At 41.9% G+C, this 19,710-nt stretch overlaps 1 protein-coding gene across 3 annotated transcripts in view; it reads right to left on the bottom strand.

Annotated features, from left to right (window-relative positions):
• The window catches only part of LOC126241142 (uncharacterized), a 227,942-nt gene that overhangs the window by 79,766 nt on the left and 128,466 nt on the right, over window positions 1-19,710 (bottom strand). The gene's annotated exons all lie outside the window — the stretch shown is intronic.

Here is a 19,710-nt window from a genome sequence, read left to right as displayed (position 1 = left end):
TAGGATACGTCCTGGGGTCCCCTGCCAATTTTAGCTTGGCTACACTCATCAGTTGCTCATTAATCCAATTTCCCAACGTAGCAGCTGTGTCTAAATTATCAAAAAATAGAACGACATCCTATACTGATTTTCCTGAAAACGATGTGACCAATGCAGCGGTGTTAGTGTGTAGGATAGGTGGACTAGGAAGTGACCATTCCCTTCTTTCTCCATTAGTTGCTCTGATTGTAACTGAGCTACTTGATTTACTAACTGTCGAATAGCGTTCTGAGCCGAAACCTGCTTCTCCATACTGCCAACCCAAGTGTCAACATAACTACTATAAATGTAAATGGAAGAAGAAAGGATAGAAAGCAACCATAGAGACTCAAACGAAACTTTGAATTCGGCACTTACTTGTATTAATGTTTTGACATCCATGCTGGGCGACATCCAGAGTTATGGCTGCTGTATTCTGGCTGGCCCTCTTTATCTTCATCCTCAGTAGTCGTTCTTTCACCAATTATAACATTGGTGCATTCGGAGAAAATCCAGAAGGATGTTACAATGACTTCTTTGTTGAGAATTGTTTACAATCAGTGGATGATCAAAATGACTCCCCAGTGCAGCTGCCTCCGGCTGCTGACTGAGTCCTGCTACCGCTGTTCCTGTGTCTCCGGCCGAAATAAGTGGGGCAGGCGGTGTTGATAGTCCGACAAGGACAGAGATGGCTGGATTCTCACATCCTACTCTCGGAACGGCGGCGGAGTGCGGGGTTGCCCCTGGCGCCCAGATGCTTAGTTGACAGCCAGCAGTTCATGTCCCACCACTGGCAGAAATGTCTGCGTCATTAGCGCAGTGCGGAGAAGCACAGGTCAACATCACATTAATGCCCAGCTGTTCCACGATCACGAGTTGGTTCGGCCGCGGTTAATTATTGCTTTTCCGTGCTGATTTCGTGGTAACAAGGGCATTAGTGAGTCGCGCAGGATATTCTGGGCTGGGGGCCATGACCAAAATTGTCATAATCGGGCTGTAACACCTCCCTAAAGGTTCGTCTAGGGTTAACACATGTATTATGTAAACATAGCAGAGCCACTGACCATGCAGTCCACTGTCCATTGCCCTTCTTTGACATGGCCTGATTCTGCCTTGGAGCTGCACTGCTGGTTCTAAGCCTATTACACAGCTTCCAGAATTTGAAACACGAACAGCTGCTAGCATGAGTTTCTTAGAAGTAGATACCTTAGGGATTGCGAAGCAACTCAAATCGCTTGATACGGGCAAGTCTTCAGGTCCAGATTGTATACCGATTAGGTTCCTTTCAGATTACGCTGATACAATAGCTCCCTACTTAGCCATCATATACAACCGCTCGCTCACCGATAGGTCTGTACCTACAGATTGGAAAATTGCGCAGGTCGCACCAGTGTTTAAGAAGGGTAGTAGGAGTAATCCATCGGACTACGGACCTATATCATTGACGTCGGTTTGCAGTAGGGTTTTGGAGCATATACTGCATTCAAACATTATGAATCGCCTCGAAGGGAACGATCTATTGATACGTAATCAGCATGGTTTCAGAAAACATCGTTCTTGTGCAACGCAGCTAGCTCTTTATTCGCACGAAGTAATGGCCGCTATCGACAGGAGATCTCAGGTTGATTCCGTATTTCTGGATTTCCGGAAAGCTTTTGACACCGTTCCTCACAAGCGACTTCTAATCAAGCTGCGGGCCTATGGGGTATCGTCTCAGTTGTGCGACTGGATTCGTGATTTCCTGTCAGGAAGGTCGCAGTTCGTAGTAATAGACGGCAAATCATCGAGTAAAACTGAAGTGATATCAGGTGTTCCCCAGGCAAGCGTCCTGGGACCGCTGCTGTTCCTGATCTACGAGGGCGGTTCAGAAAGTAACCTCCGATTGGTCACAGTGCGGGTTGTGGGGGGAGTAGCGACGCCATCTGTGCGTTCACGCACTCAACAGGTCAGTCGGCATCAAGCCGTGGTCGAGTGAACGTCGTACCTGCGCTAGTTTAGTTTTTGTGGCAGTTTGAAATGTGTGCTGCAATAGAAAACCCCGCCAAATGTGAAGTGCGTGCTGTCATAAGGTTTTTTACAGCCAAAGGATATTCTGCAGCAGCTATTCATCGTGAGCTTTGTGCCGTGTACGGACCAAGAGTTATGAGTGAAGGAGTTGTCCGTGAATGGGTACGTTTATTTAAAAGTGGACGAGAAAACGTTCATGATGAAGAGAGGAGTGGTAGACCATCATTGGTGACTGACGAACTCGTTCAGACAGTTGATGCAAAAGTTCGTGAAAATCGACGTTTCTCAATGTCGGAGTTGTCTACTGGTTTCCCACAGATTTCTAAGACTCTCTTGTACGAGATAGTGACAGCAAGATTGGGTTACCGTAAGTTCTGTGCACGATGGGTGCCCAAAATTCTTACCGACCACCACAAAACTCAAAGAATGGCCTCTGCATTAGACTTTCTGTCATGTTATGAGGACGAAGGAGAACCATTGTTAAACAGAATCGTGACCGGTGACGAAACCTGGATTAAGTACGTGAACCCTGAGACAAAAGAACAATCAAAGATGTGGGCACATTCAAATTCGCCTACCAAACCAAGAAAAGCCTCGCAAGATTTTTCTGCCAAAAAACTGATGGCAACGGTGTTTTAGGATGCCAAAGGGGTGTTGTTGGTTGAATTCATGGAACGTGGTACGACCATTAATCAAGACGTGTACTGTGAAACAATAAAAAAGTTACGACGGGCTATACAGAACAAACGCCGTGGTATGCTGACTTCCGGTATCGTTTTTTTGCACGATAACGCCCGTCCTCATTCTGCTCGCAGAACAACGGCCCTTCTTGAGTCCTTCAAGTGGGATGTTATCAACCATCCACCTTACAGCCCAGACCTGGCGCCAAGTGATTATCACCTCTTCATGCATTTGAAGAAATGGCTCGGGTCACAGCGGTTTGATGACGACGAAGAGCTCAAAGATGCGGTCACAGGCTGGCTCCAGGCACAAGCGGGTGATTTTTATGCAGAAGGAATTTCAAAGCTTGTGAAGAGATACGATAAGTGCCTCAATCGCTATGGAGACTATGTAGAAAAATAGTGCAAAGATGTAGTTGTAAGATGTATATATTAAAATATTTTTATTTAACTTGGTGTATTTTTTTAAATCAACCGGAGGTTACTTTCTGAACGGCCCTCGTATATAAATGACATGGGTAACAATCTGAGCAGTTCTCTTAGGTTGTTCGCAGATGATGCTGTAATTTGCCGTCTAGTAAGGTCATCCGAAGACCAGTACCAGTTGCAAAGCGATTTAGAAAAGATTGCTGTATGGTGTGGCAGGTGACGCTAAATAACGAAAAGTGTGAGGTGATCCACATGAGTTCCAAAAGAAATCCGTTGGAATTCGATTACTCGATAAATAGTACAATTCTCAAGGCTGTCAATTCAACTAAGTACCTGGGTGTTAAAATTACGAACAACTTCAGTTGGAAAGACCACACAGATAATATTGTGGGGAAGGCGAGCCAAAGGTTGCGTTTCATTGCCAGGACACTTAGAAGAAGCAACAAGTCAACTAAAGAGACAGCTTACACTACACTCGTTCGTCCTCTGTTAGAATATTGCTGCGCGGTGTGGGATCCTTACCAGGTGGGATTGACGGAGGACATCGAAAGGGCAGCTCGTTTTGTATTATCACGTAATAGGGGAGAGAGTGTGGCAGATATGATACGCGAGTTGGGATGGAAGTCATTAAAGCAAAGACGTTTTTCGTCGCGGCGAGATCAATTTGCGAAATTTCAGTTACCAAATTTCTCTTCCGAATGCGAAAATATTTTGTTGAGCCCAACCTACATAGGTAGGAATGATCATCAAAATAAAATAAGAGAAATCAGAGCTCGAACAGAAAGGTTTAGGTGTTCGTTTTTCCCGCGCGCTGTTCGGGAGTGGAATGGTAGAGAGATAGTATGATTGTGGTTCGATGAACCCTCTGCCAAGCACTTAAATGTGAATTGCAGAGTAGTCATGTAGATGTAGATGTTTATCCCTTTACAGAAGATACAAGCGAGACATGATGAACACGAATGGAGCAGAGCGATCGACGAAGAAATAAAGCTATCGCAACTTAAGGAGAGACGGGAGCTGACAAAGTTATCATGCAGAGAAGAAACCGATTGATGCCAAATGTGTATTCAAAATTAAACGTAATCAAGATGCAGATACTGAAAGATATAAGGTGAGGCTTGTAATAAAAGGCTGTGCTCACTGACAGGGTTACGATTACGATGAAACATATGATCCTGTTGCATATTTGGCTGTGTTAAAAACACTGGTGTCACTCACCACTGAAGAGGGTCTATATACGCACCAAATAGATGTTAAAAATGCCTTTCTACATGGGGAACTTCACGAAGGTCCGTCAAGTGACCACAAGTAAAAATAATCAAATCTGCAAATTAAAAAATGCCTTGTGTGGATTGAAACAGTCTCCTCGTGCGTGGAATGCAACATTTGATAATTCTGTCTAATGTATTGAACTTAGTCAAACGTTAACAGAAGTTTGTTTATGGGCAGCTTGGAAAATAGTAGAGTGTGTATTCTGTTATATGTAGAAGATGATATAACTGCTGCAAGTAATTAAGATGAGAGCAACAAGATTAAAAGGGCTTTGGAAAATCAATTATTCATGAGAAATACAGGGGGAACATAAATCGTTTCTTGGCATTGATTTCATAAGTTCAGACGATGGAATTATTATGGATGAACCTATATACCTGCGAAGACTACTGGAACGTTTTGACATGAACAATAACTGTAACCCAGTTAAGACACCTATGGAGACAAAACCTCCAATGGAACGTAGACCAGAGCTGAATAATAAATATTACGTAGGCGAACCAAAACAATTTCGTAAATAGAGGTTGTCTGATGTATATCATGCTTACAGCACGACCAGATCTGAGTGTAGCAGTAAATTATTTCAGCAAACCAACGGAAAATCACTGGAAGCGGCTTAAAACAGTACTCAGATATATCAAAGGAACGTTGGATTTTGGTTTGTTCTATAGAAGGAGGGGATTTTGATCTGTGCTATGCAGATGCAGAATTTGGGAGTGGAGAAGATAAGAAGCCTACTTCAACATTCACTTTGCAAAAGCCTGCAAATACTGTTTTCTTTGGCCACGCCTGCAGATGGATTTCTGTGGCTAATTAATTGCTGACTGATATTGGTCACAAGGTCAACTGTCCAATATGGATTCTTGATGACAACAACAACCATTATTGTAGTTATTTGCTTGCAAGATGAGAGCACGGAAGAATGAAACACACTGATATTAAATAAAATTTTATCAGAGACTATGTGAGCAAGGGAATCAGCGTTGTTTGTTATATAAACATGAAGGAGTAACTAGATGACTTGTAACTAAGGCGCGTTATCCAGTGAACAATTTAAAGAGCTGAGAATGGGTTAAATGTTATCATTGTTAAGAAATATACAAATTAAGTAGTGTTGAGTACCCAGTTCAGTGTGCTTATTCAGAAGTAAATAAATGTTATCAGAAGTCCATCAAATAAAGCGTTATTATCACAAGTTAATTGATAATTTGTGCGCCTGACGGATGCCCACAGAAATTTATCAACTTCAAATTTGTCAAGCAGCACACAGGGTTTGACTCGTTTCCATTCTTCTGGAAACAGTGTGCATTTCATCCATCGAAAACAAGTTGAGGTTTAATATTGCATAACTAATATGAAATCTTATAATGAGCAGAAACTACATCGATACAGGCACCTGTCAGTGAAATATTCAGGTTAAACAAAATTCGTCTTCATGGACGACAATTCGCGCCCCCATCGTGCACATCTTGTGAATGACTTCCTTCAGGATAATGATATCGCTCGACCAAAGTGGCCAGCAGGTTCTCCAGACATGAACCCTATCTAACACGCCTGGGATAGATTGAAAAGGGCTGTTTATGGACGACGTGACCCACCAATGACTCTAAGGGATCTACGGCGAAACGCCGTTTAGGAGTGGGACAATCTGGACCAACAGTGCCTTGATGAACTTGTGGATAGTATACGACGACGAATAGAGGCATGCATCAATGCAAGAGGACGTGCTACTGGGTATTAGGGGTACCGGTGCGTACAGCTATCTGGACCACCACCTCCGAAGGTCTCGCTGTCTGGCGGTACAACATGCAATGTGTGGTTTTCATGAGCAATAAAAAGGGCGGAAATGATGTTTATGTTGATCTCTATTCCAATTTTCTGTGCAGGGTCCGTAACTCTCGGAACGGAGGAGATGCAAATCTTTTTTTGATGTGTGTATTTACCTCTTATAGGAAATGCTTGTCAGATCAAAATCTTATGATTAAAGGCGATTCTGATGTAAAAAAAATACATCTGTACATATTTTAAAAGATGTTGCTTTGAGAGTTAGTTATCGCGTTGCTGATATAATAGGCAATATCTTAAATTGACATGGAGTCCGTAGAAACCTGTAATGAGATCATTGTTGTACGGATTGGTGACTGGAAGAATAGAGCAAATATGTCACGAACTGAAAACTACGCCTAATGAAAGACCTATTAAATTTTCTTTCTTTTGTCCCGCTATGAACGAGAGTAAAGGCGTTTGTGATACTATACAACTTGTTATTTTTATTAGAAGCGTTGACAGTAACTTTGTAATAAATGAATAGTTGGCAGCAATTCTGAATATGAACGGTATAACAACGTCAAATTTGAAGAAGTGTGTGAAAACTGTCAAAGATGAAGCTAGTCCTGGCCAAACTGAAAAGTTTTACAACTAAAGAATCTACACGCATGGTACAAGGTACACAGTGAAGGTGGCCTTGTTGCTAAGACGAAAACAAGACGGTTTGAAGTGTTCTTCCGGCCCTTCACTTCTTTCGTATTTGTCGTATAATTTTGAAGTGGGGACAAGAGATGGTGGTTCATGGTGTGGGTTGCTGTAGTCATGTCCTAGTTCATGAACCACGGGCAACGTATGAGTGGCCAAGTAAGTGGTCCCGACAGTCGGGATACCAGTTACTTTGGAATAAGGCTGGGCATCTCGGACATATTCTGAGTCGTGGTCACCTCTGTGCTCATACGGCAAAGACTACCAAATCCACCGGTTAGTCCCTCAACCGTTAGGGGTAAAACTCAATGGGACTCGGGGCAAGTAAGGCTAGCAACCTGCCTCCCTGGTACTTTAAATATGATGCTGGCAACAATCAGAGCAAAATGCCTCGGACCTTTGGAGGTGACGGAGTCCCACCTCTAACTGACAAACCAGGGACTCCTAAGATACGACTTGGCAAACAAATGGTAATGAGATGCGGAGCTATTAATATCAATGGGGGCTACTCTTGGAAGAAGGTAGAGCTGGCAAAGGCTGCAAGTAAGATGGGGCTGGACGTTTTAGCTGTTAGTGACATTCGGGTAAGGGGTGAGAAAGAAGAGGAAGTGGGAGAATACAAGGTCTACCTGTCAGGAGTCAAAGCAGGAACAGCACAATGGGGTGTAGGGCTTTACATCAAGAAAGAAATGGAACCCAGCGTAGTTGCAATAAGGTATGTAAACGAACGACTGATGTGGATAGATTTGACAGTGTCTAGCAAGAAAATCAGGATTGTGTCAGTATATTCGCATTGTGAAGGGACAGATCATGATAAGATGGATAGTTTTTATGAGGCACTCAGTGATGTAGTTGTTAGAGTAAAGGACAAGGACAGTGTTCTGCTCATGGGTGATATTAATGCCAGGATTGGAAATCGAACAGAAGGGTATGAAAAGGTTATGGGTACATTTGGAGAGGATATGGAGGCCAACAGGAACGGGAAACAACTCTTGGATTTCTGCTCCAGTATGGGCTTAGTAATCACAAACTCCTTTTTTAAACATAAGAACATTCACCGGTATACTTGGGAAGGCAGGGGAACCAGATCTGTCACTGACTATATAATAACAGATCAGGAATTCAGGAAGGCTGTTAGGGACACACGTGTATTCAGGGGATTCTTTGATGACACTGATCATTATTTAATCTGCAGTGAAATTGTGATTGTGAGGCCGAAAGTGCAGGAGGTCAGGTCCATATGTAGGAGGATAAGAGTGGAGAAACTTCAGGATAAGGAAATCAGGCACAAGTACGTAACAGTGTTCTCAGAATGGTACCAGTTAGTTGAATGTAGTCAATTACAGTCATTGGAAAAGGAATGGACAAGGTACAGGGACACAGTACTAGAAGTGGCTAAAGAATGTCTTGGAACAGTAGTGTGTAAAGGTAGGATGAAGCAAACAGCTTGGTGGAATGACACAGTCAAGGCAGCCTGTAAAAGGAAAAAGAAGGCGTATCAAAAATGGCTACATACTAAAACTCAGTTAGACAGAGAAAGTTATGTTGAAGAAAGAAACAAAGCCAAACAAATAATTGCAGCATCCAAGAAGAAATCATGGGAAGAAAAAAATGGCTCTGAGCACTATGGGACTTAACATCTATGGTCATCAGTCCCCTAGAACTTAGAACTACTTAAACCTAACTAACCTAAGGACATCACACAACACCCAGCCATCACGAGGCAGAGAAAATCCCTGACCCCGCCGGGAATCGAACCCGGGAACCCGGGCGTGGGGAGCGAGAACGCTACCGCACGACCACGAGATGCGGGCAAATCATGGGAAGACTTTGGAAACAGGTTGGAGACTTTGGGTCAAGCTGCTGGAAAACCATTCTGGAGTGTAATGAGCAGTCTTCGAAAGGGAGGTAAGAAGGAAATGACAAGTATTTTGGACAGGTCAGGAAAACTGCGGGTGAATCCTGTGGATTCCTTGGGCAGATGGAGGGAATATTTTGAAGAGTTGCTCAATGTAGGTGAAAATACGATCAGTAATGTTTCAGATTTCGAGGGATAGGAATGATGATGGAAATAGGATCACATTTGAGGAAGTGGAGAAAATGGTCAATAGACTGCAGTGCAATAAAGCAGCTGGGGTGCATGAAATTAAGTCGGAACTCATCAAATACAGTGGAATGGCAGGTCTTAAATGGCTACACAGGGTAATTGAAATGGCCTGGGAGTCGGGACAGGTTCCATCAGACTGGACAAAAGCAGTAATCTCACCAATCTTTAAACATGGAAACAAAAAAGATTGTAAAAACTACAGAGGCATCTCTTTAATCAGCGTTGTGGGTAAAATCTTCTCAGGTATTGTTGAAAGGAAAGTGCGAGTATTAGTTGAGGACCAATTGGATGAAAATCAGTGTGGGTTTCGGCCTCTTAGAGGTTGTCAGGACCAGATCTTTATCTAACGGCAAATAATGGAGAAGTGTTATGAGTGGAACAGGGAATTGTATCTATGCTTTATAGATCTAGAAAAGGCATATGACCGGGTTCCTAGGAGGAAGTTATTGTCTGTTCTACGAGATTGTGGAATAGGAGGCAAACTTTTCCAAGCAATTAAAGGTCTTTCCATGGATAGTCAGGCAGCAGTTAGAGTTGACGGTAAATTGAGTTCATGGTTCAGAGTAGTTTCAGGGGTAAGACAAGGCTGCAACCTGTCTCCACTGTTGTTCATATTATTTATGGATCATATGTTGAAAACAATAGACTGGCTGGGTGAGATTAAGATATGTGAACACAAAATAAGCAGTCTTGCATATGCGGATGACTTAGTTGTGATGGCAGATTCGATTGAAAGCTTGCAAAGTAATATTTCAGAGCTAGATCAGAAATGTAAGGACTATGGTATGAAGATTAGCATCTCCAAAACGAAAGTAATGTCAGTAGGAAGGAGATATAAACGGATTGAGTGCCAAATAGGAGGAACAAAGTTAGAACAGGTGGATGGTTTCAATTACTTAGGATGCATATTCTCACAGGATGGCAACATAGTGAAAGAACTGGAAGCGAGGTGTAGCAAAGCTAACGCAGTGAGCGCTCAGCTACGATCTACTCTCTTCTGCAAGAAGGAAGTCAATACCAAGACTAAGTTATCTGTGCACCGTTCAATCTTTCGACCAACTTTGTTGTATGGGAGCGAAAGCTGGGTGGTTTCAGGTTACCTTATCAACAAGGTTGAGGTTACGGATATGAAAGTAACTAGGATGATTGCAGGTACTAGTAGATGGGAACAATGGCAGGAAGGTGTCCACAATGAGGAAATCAAAGAAAAACTGAGAATGAACTCTATAGATGTAGCAGTCAGGGCGAACAGGCTTAGATGGTGGGGTCATGTTACACGCATGGGGGAAGCAAGGTTACCCGAGAGACTCATGGGTTCAGCAGTAGAGGGTAGGAGGAGTCGGGGCAGACCAAGGAGAAGGTACCTGGATTCGGTTAAGAATGATTTTGAAGTAATGGGCTTAACATCAGAAGAGGCATCAATGTTAGCACTGAATAGGGGGTCATGGAGGAATTGAACGCTGAAAGGCATAATCAGTCTTAAATGATGATGGTGGGACATGTGATGAGTTTGGCTGTCTGGTGTGCACTGGGATAGTCTTGAAAATAGGAACATATATATATGGTGAAAGGACTGTGTGTCAGGCCACTACAGCAATCACGTGAAATCCATTCGAAAAGACTTTGAGTAGTGCGTTTTTGAAGTAACAGAAAACGGAACTATTATGGAATGTTTATTGAGATAACTAGACGTTAATTTTTCTTTTCTTTCTGAAGAGCTAGACGTCTCTTTAAATAAACTTACAATTTAATCAAAATGCGCAGTTGTGCAAAGTGACTTCGACACAAACTTCAGAACTGCATGCACCAAAACGAATCGACCAATGAACTTGTTAATCCCGTACAACTTGATAGCAGCAGTACATGTGACCACCAGATTTAATCTGGTAAGTCAAAAAACAACTGACCAGATATTCATTAACAAACAGATATACAACTGCGATGTTGAAATGACAGTGATGTGTAACATGTCTTTCGTAAAATAAGATGTTCCATGTCTTTGATCTCCACTGGCCGACGAAACATGGTCATAGGTTAAGGTAGTTGGTAAGTAGCAAGCACACCACATTCGGAAGGTCTCTGAAGTTTGTGCAGATAGGAGTCGTAAGGATCTAGTGATATTGGCGATGAGGGTTGCGGACTGGCGCTTCTACCCGTTAGGTTGAGTCGTTTGCTCCGGGGGCCGCGACTGAAAGACATGGAGCGCACGTTACCTCCATGACGCCAAAGAAATCATCGCCGAAAAGACAACTGATGTTCAGATATTATCGTAAAAAAAACTGTTCAGAGTCGCTTATGAGGCCTAGCCGGAATTTCGCCTATGTAGTCGATCAGTTAGAAGTTAGGATTTTATGTTTTAGGAAATACATTGAGTAGGTGTGTTATTGCACTAGACAGAAGAAAAAGTCCCTTTTCAGCTGCGAATTGAAGACCACGGGAGGGGGTGGGGGGGAGAAGTTGGTTCGCGGCTCAAGGGCACTGCGTATTGTACGGTGACCGCTAGAAAACGTAAGAGGACTTGAAAATCCAGTAAAATATGAGAACTGCAGTAGTTAAATAAGCCACAAAACATTTCCTTTGACGACGAGAAGTACGCGAAGATAAGGTACAAAGAAAGAGGCGAAAATAAGATTTTAAAGACACGAGTCACGCACGTAAAGTTCTAGTTGGGACACACAGGAGTTTACGTTGGGCTCGGAGAAGAAGATTACAGACGTTATTGCAGCTGACGGACCTCACAAGGGGACCTAACTCAGCACGCGGTTTACGGCGCCACGGGGATACGTGCCGCAGGTCACATCCTCACAGCAGTAGCAGCAACCTGCTCCAGCTCAAGGACGCGTGTTCGCAGCTCGACCGCGGTTCACCGCAGAACTCAGGTACGACGTCTGGTGAGCTATATTAGTCACAAATTTGCGACAAAAATTTATGATTTGTTCAAGGAGTGACTCGGAAAAACTGTGTTTAAAATTATAAAATTTGTAACAACTGATAAACAGTGCCAATCTCCGAAACAAAATATTCGTAATTTTCTATGCCAGTCACCACACGTAAAATGGCATCTCAGACACAGGGCATGGACATGACAGCTTTATATGCTACATTTCATGAGGATATGTCTAAAAAAATCAGAAGCAGCTCTTTAAAGTCCAAGAGGAAGATATTAAAGCAGAAATGAATACTAAACAAGAAGAAACGCGTAGTAATGCAGCAACACAGCGAAAAAATTTCTACCTTAGAAAATGTAATCACTAATTTACTCCAGCAGTTACGAAAAGAAATGAATGACGAGTGTGTTTTAGTTCACAAAAGAACTGAAGAACATTTTAAAGGTATTCATAAACATTTAAAAATAGTAAACAAGGAAATATCAGATACAAACAAAAAAGGGTAGGTATACTCGAACAAGATATGGCATTCAGTGAAATTCTGATTCCACACGCTGCCTTACCAGCTTTGGATGGATGATTGGCAATAGTTCGCAGAACAAAAAGTACAGGAAACAATCGATTCCTCTAGCTTTACACCTGTTTCTATTCGCGAGTCTAATTATAATTACCAAGAGTTTCAGCGAAAATGGGAGGAGTTAGGAGAAAACACAAAAAGAAATGCAGAAATGAGTACTAAAAAGTACAGGTAACCCAAAAGAATAGTTAGAATAATTTCAAATAAAGGCAGGTATGAACCTGTCAAACCAGTTCCGCAACTTCAAATCAGATGGAGAATTACATCTCTCATACGTTTTAGGGATTTACCCAAGAGCTGGTTAGTTGGCTGATTTGGGGGGAAGGGACCAAACAGAGAGGTTGTCGGTCCCATCGGATTAGGGAAGGATGGGGAAGGATGTCGGCCGTGCCCTTTCAAAGAAACCATCCGGGCATTTGCCTGAAGCGATTTAGGGAAATCACGGAAAACCTAAATCAGGGTTGCCGGAGGAGGGTTTGAAACGTCGTCCTCCCGAACGCGAGTCCAGTGTGCGTCATCCAAGAACTGGGGAGGCAAAAAATTGATTTTGCTCTCAGTTATCCAGTTGGCGACGCGAACGGCCCACTCTCAGGATTTTAAATCGTAGTAAGGCTTTAAAGAACAGTTTAAAAGAAAATATTGGCATACGAGTTAACAGGGGAGTTGACGCTACAACTGTTAGACCCCAAGTATTGTAATAATTCATGCAGGGGATATAAGAAATACAGTGAATAGCATTTAATACAATCAAAGTATTTAGAGAAAACTTTAATAGAAAACTAATTGGCAAAATATTTGTTAGGCAACTTCCGTACTATGTACGGAAGGAGATTTGGTACAGAGAATAGAAGGATGCTAAGGAGCTATTGATCTTCGTAGAGAAATTAGATTTATTAAACAGAGAGAGGAGTGCTTGCACTCAAAGAGATAACAATGTTAACGAAACTACTGACAATAGTAGACATACAAGTAGAAATATAAGACGAAATAACCGTAACAGAAGCAAGAGACGGAAGCAACCTACACAAAAAGTCAATACGCAATTTTTCACATCAAATCCTGCAAATGTTGTAGACGAAAATGCGAACCAGAGTACACCTTACTCCAACCAGAAAGTGATACAAACGAACAACCCCTATATAACGAGGGAAAACGGGAAACATACTGGAAGGAGGGTCAAAAGCCAGGACGTGACATTTCAGTAGTAGGCCGAAAGAAAGAAAAACTGGTTGCATTTACTCAAATCTTACCAGCGAGAGACGGTTAGGTAGAAGAAAAAGAATCTTTGGAAGAGGAACAAGCAAAACCTATTGTATTAGACACAGTGGAAGGTAAAAAAGCAGATATTTACATAGATTTTGGAAGCAAAATCTTATTATCACAAGAACTGTTAGTATCTATTAGGAAACAATTTTACTATCCCATAATGTCATTGACCGGGGTGCACGTCATTTGAATAATAACCACTAAAGGGAGAATAATCAGAGAAGAAACTCAATTGACATTAAGTATCCGTTAATTTCAAGTTCATGCAAACAATTTTGGTAATACAAGATGTAAATATAAAGGTTTACTGGAAACCGATTAGTTAATAAAATACAAAGGAAAGTTAGATTTCGATAGCAAAAATCTTATACTGGCCACATGGATAATATCTCTATGAGATACGATTCAGAGTGAATCGTCCAACACAATCAATCAGAAAAGGAATGTAAGGTTGTTTATTTAGTAGCGAATACATACGTAACAAGTAATTAAGTAAATGAAGGTGAGCTTTATTTTGTCATATGGCGTTTAAGTCTAATCTCCCAACCGAAGACCAGAAGAGAGACTTATGCAATATCTTACAGAAGTTTCGGGATGTATTTTCCGACAAACCGGGGGTGATAAGAGACTAAGTGTGCCATTTCAAAGTTAAAGACTGAACCCCTCTTTTGCAAATCATATCTAGCCTTTAGCAAGCGGCAGTAGAGGACAAAATAAATAAGGTTGCAGACAATGAGAATGTGGAAAAGTCTTAGCGTCTACAACAATCCACTGCTAGTGGTACGGAAAACTACAGGAGTTGCATGTTGAATAACATACAGAAATGGAGAGAGATCGATCTGTATGTAAAGACTATTTGCTAGCCAAATTCGCACAAAGAAAGTATTTCAGTTTAATGGGCTCGACAGCGGGCTATTGGCTGATAAACTTACATGAAAATTCAAGAAATGTAGCGTTTTATATGAGGGTAAATCGTTTAAGTTTCGAGTTTTACCTATCGGTTTGAACATCTCAGTTTCGGTGTTCATTAGGGCAGTTGACGAAGTCTTAGGGAAAGCAGTAATATTAGGGAAAGAATTACTACAGGAGTTGATCATACATGTAGATGACATTTTAACAATATGACACACCTAGGGAGAACATTGTAAAAAATCGATTAATGCCATACAAAATTCCAAGAGAAAGAAATTACGATTAAACTCGACAAATCACACTGCGGATGAGAAGGGCTGAAGTTCTTAGGGCATCTGGTACGTGTACATGGGACCTAACCTGGCCCAGAACATGTAACGGCAATTCGTTCGTTTCTCGGTTAGCCGGATTTTATCGCCGATACATAGAAGAACAACAGAGGAATGACCCGAGATTATTATCCTTATTAAAGCAAAAACCTAAATGAATGTGGGATGAGGGAGCATCAGAAGATTTTCAAAACATTATTCTGTGTTTAGTAAATGCAACAATATTGAAACATTCTGAGTTAAACGAACCTTTCAAACTAGCAACAAATGTATCCGAATACGGATAGCATGTGGACTGTTTCAGAGGGAAAGGAGCTCTGATACAGAAGTGAGGAGAGCACAATATCATCACTTTCGCGGGTCGTAGTTTATTTAAACACCAACTATCCTACACGGCTACGGGAAAAGAATTACTCGCGACTGTTGGGCAGTTATTGTGGTGATAAGTAACGAGGAAATAGCATTACAAACAAGCGGAGATAAAAATATACGGTGATATAAAGAAGAGGGTCTAATTTGGAAATCAAAATCTGACTTTTCGAGTTAAAAGAAGGTGTAGAGCATCACAACACGTAACAACGCCCTTCGGTCTTTTCGAGAGTGTAACAATGCCTTTCAGACTGCGTACTGCGGCGGAAACATTCCAACGCTGTACGGACGAAATCACAAGAGATCTGGATTTCTGATATGTCTACATAGACGACATTTTAGTGATGTCTGCGTCAGAAACGAAAAGTCTAGAACATTTAAACAAGATATTTGATCGTTTACGTATGCAATGCCTAGTTAATATCCCTGCAAAGTGTATCTTTGAGGCAACAGAGGTTCAGCTTCTGGAATATACAATCGACCCCATGGCATCCAACCTCCTAAAGATAATGAGGAAGCCGTAGTCAAGTATTCCCGTCCTGTTACAATTAGGGAGCTACGCCGTTCTCTCGGCATCAGTAACATCGATTTATACGATCATGCACTAATAAGAGCCTCACTGAATGAACTTCTGAAGTGTGCTCCGATGCCAAATCGTGGAGTGCAATGGACAAACGAAACAGATAATGCTTCCCAAGCTGTAAAAACAGCAACAACAGAGGCCACTCAATTAGCTCAACCAGTATCACAAGCCCCACTTGCGCTCAAGGCAGATGGATCAGCTACCGTTACTGGCGACGTACTTCAGCAACAAGTGGAACGTAATTGGCAGCCGCTCGCATTCTTCAGTCACAAGCTGTTACCGTCACAGCAACGCTGGGCGATCGAGAACTCTATACCGCATATGCAGTTAGGAAGTTTCTGCACTCATTAGAAGGCCGACACTTTACCATATGTACGAACTATAAACCAGTGACATATGCTTTAAACACGAAACTAGAGAAAGCATCACCGAAACAACTTCGACATCTGGACTATATTAGCCAGTTTACGACTCACATTTGCTATGTGAAAGGAAAGTTAAATGTGCCAAGACACTCTCTCACGTGTTGAAGTTACAACCACTGCAATTGATTACGAGGTCCTAGCTCAATCTCAGCAGCGCGATGATGAGCTACGCACGTTATTGGATAACCCAGCGGGATTACAGTTACAAGGGATGACTGTACCAGAAACAAATGTATTGTAGTGTAATGTGTCTGGTACAAAAATACAACCGTTCATACCTCACCAATAATGATCAGAAGCAACTACGCAACTGCGTCAATGCACAACCTGGCTCATCCCGGGGTCCGGGTCACGGCGAAATTAGTCAAGACTTTTGTCTGGCCAGAAATGGATGCAGACTGTAAGTCATCTGTCAGAATCTCCATGGAATGCCAGAAAAATAAGATCGTTGGGCATGTCAAAGCACCAAGACGCACATTTTTCCGGCAAGTCAACGCTTTGTACATGTTCATACAGACATTGTGGGACCCTTCCGGTATCAAAGGCTACAGCTACGACCTCACGGTCGTGGGTCGATTTTCAAGATGACCTGAAGCTTCCCCTATGAAAGACATTACAGTCGAGACGGTAGCACAAACGTTTTTCCGTGGATGGATCGCTCGGTTTGGCGTACCTTACCTGTTCAAAGGATTGGCCAGTTTGTTGGGCACTAATCGCATTCGTACTACTGCTTGTCATCTGGCAGCGAATGGAATAGTAGAACACCTACACCGCCAATTCAAGTCAGTCCTCCGGTGTCACGGTACACAATATTGGATGGTGACATTACCCAATTGTGCTCCTTGGTCTCCGTAAATTAGTTAAGAGCGACCTGAAGGCTACAGCAGTTTTCTTACTGTACGGACAAACACTGCACCTAACAGGGGAGCTCATGCATAATGTGGCGGATGATTCGGTTGTTGCGGCAGAGTTTGTCACCAAAATACGATCGCACATCCGACAACTCCGGCCAGTGACACCTAGAGATCACCTGTTCATATTCAAAGACCTCTCCAGCTGCAACCTTATATTCATACGGAATGATGTGTGTGAAGCACTCCAGCCACCGTACGAAGGGCCACATGAAGTGCTGCTAGACGTAACAACATTTTTAAGATAGACATCAGAGGTGCGCCAACAACCATATCCATTGAAAGACTCAAACCTGCCTTTTACGATATAAACGATGCAACGAAGACGACGGGCCCCGCGATCGACAAAGATAAAGATGTTTACCTGAAATCACACATGTCCAACAGGATGCCGACAAGATATGACCATCACCGGGTATCGTAACGAAGATAGCGACGTCGAGTGCAATTGGGTCGGAGATTTTCTCTGCTCAGGGACTGGGTGTTGTGTTGTCCTAATCATCATCATTTCATCCTCATCGACGCGCAAGTCGCCGAAGTGGCGTCAAATCGAAAGACTTGCAACAGGCGAGCGGTCTACCCGACGGGAGGCCCTCGTCACACGACATTTCATTTCATTTATCACACGAAAAGCTGGTACAACGGAATTCAATATTAAAAAACCTGGTTTCCAGAAAACAGTGACAACAAATGCTGGACGTCATTCCGTTTAAACGTCAGATACCGTTGACACTGGAAGATGAGTGGGTGGGGGATGGGGGGGGGGGGGGGGGGCAGAGCATTACACCACATTATGCACAGTGGCAGTGTGCATAAACATTCCGTGAGATGTACAATTCTATGTGTGTGTTATTCTTTGATTTTCTAGTTAGTTTAGTATTCTATGCTTCGTGTATTAGGGGACCTGGCTTACCTATACGTGCGAGTATTAATGTAACGTAATATTTTGAAATAAATCACTAACTCTTAACTCTCGGAAGTTAATCACAAAGGTAAGTCACTGTGGAGACAATGTATCCCACAAACAGTAGAGAGAGATCTAATACGGTTTATCTATAAAGGTCAGTATGGCATACGAAAACGTATACAACACATGAGCAAATTCTATTACTTCAAGAATCTGAGTAGAAAAATTAGGGGAAGTGTTAACTGTGCTGTGAAGACGCTAATATAGCTATCCCCTATAGGTCGTATCCTGTAATACATAGGGCACTATACAATTTAACTGCCGCCAATTTTTTTTCGTCAATTACTTCGTAGCCGCGGTGGATTTATGTAGTATATCTCTGCATTTATAGAAGGTTGGTCAAAATATTGTAAGTTTTATTCCGTTAAGCAAGCAAGTACACCCACCGTGATACACTGTTTACAGGAATATTTCAGGAATATAGGAAAACCACGACGATTATTACCAGATGTTGGAACACAATTTATTAGTAATAAAGTTTCTGGCACAGGAAGGAGTGAGACATGTAGCTATATCAATACATTAACCGCAATCCAACCTGTGTGAACGAATAATGAAAGAACTGGGAAGGCTACGTAGAAGATATTGTTCAGAAAAACATACTACATGGGTACAGCTGATGCCTAAATTTTAGTGACAATAAATGAAATACCACACACGGCTACTGGATTATCTCCAACAGAAATCATGAACAGAACCTGTGTTGGGAAACCGTTATTGAAATTATTTAAGTGGCATCTACACCCAAAGAAAATTTGGAAGACGTACATAAGAAAACAGAATGGCGTTTACATAGACCCTGCAGATGTGAGGGTACACAAGTTTAATAGTGAAGTACTTACTCAATGTTTAATATTGATGAGTTAGTGCTAGTTCAAGATCATCGTCATAGTTCCGATATAAAGAAAGAAACTAGTAATTTTTTTAAAAGTACTGTGCACCATATAGGATTGTGAGTATACCATACCCAAGACCCCAGTTAACTGTTCTATTATTCACGTTTTAATCTTCTGTAGAACAGTTTCTTCAATCTTTTTCTATCCTATAATCTTTCGAAAAACATTATCTCTAACTATCCTATCCTAGAATTAGGTATATCGAACTCCAAGTAGGACATGAATATACATGTAGCGTACGATAGTACACACACTTACTTATATACTGAAACGTCATACAGAGGTTAAATTTCGAATCTATATTCTATATATTTTGCATAAATATTTTATTATTTTGGTACTTACTTCCAATATTTTACGTTTATAGGTATTGTACACACTGGTTAATGTTTAAATGCAAGAGAAGAGGAGCTAAGTACCTTCAATTGTTACCATTCAGTTGTTCAGTTTACTAAGGAATATAGCTGACATTGTATCAATAACACAAATATCAAATACGAGCGATTGCAGGTATCAACACGAGCGATTGAAGGAAATCAACAAATAAAACAGCGCAAACTGATAAATCGCTATCGTGCGGTGCAGACGCATGAATAAGTATC

This window comes from Schistocerca nitens, chromosome 1, assembly GCF_023898315.1.
Source record: "Schistocerca nitens isolate TAMUIC-IGC-003100 chromosome 1, iqSchNite1.1, whole genome shotgun sequence".
Classification (NCBI taxonomy): Eukaryota; Metazoa; Arthropoda; class Insecta; order Orthoptera; family Acrididae; genus Schistocerca; species Schistocerca nitens.
This window is presented reverse-complemented; position numbering and strand designations above follow the sequence as displayed.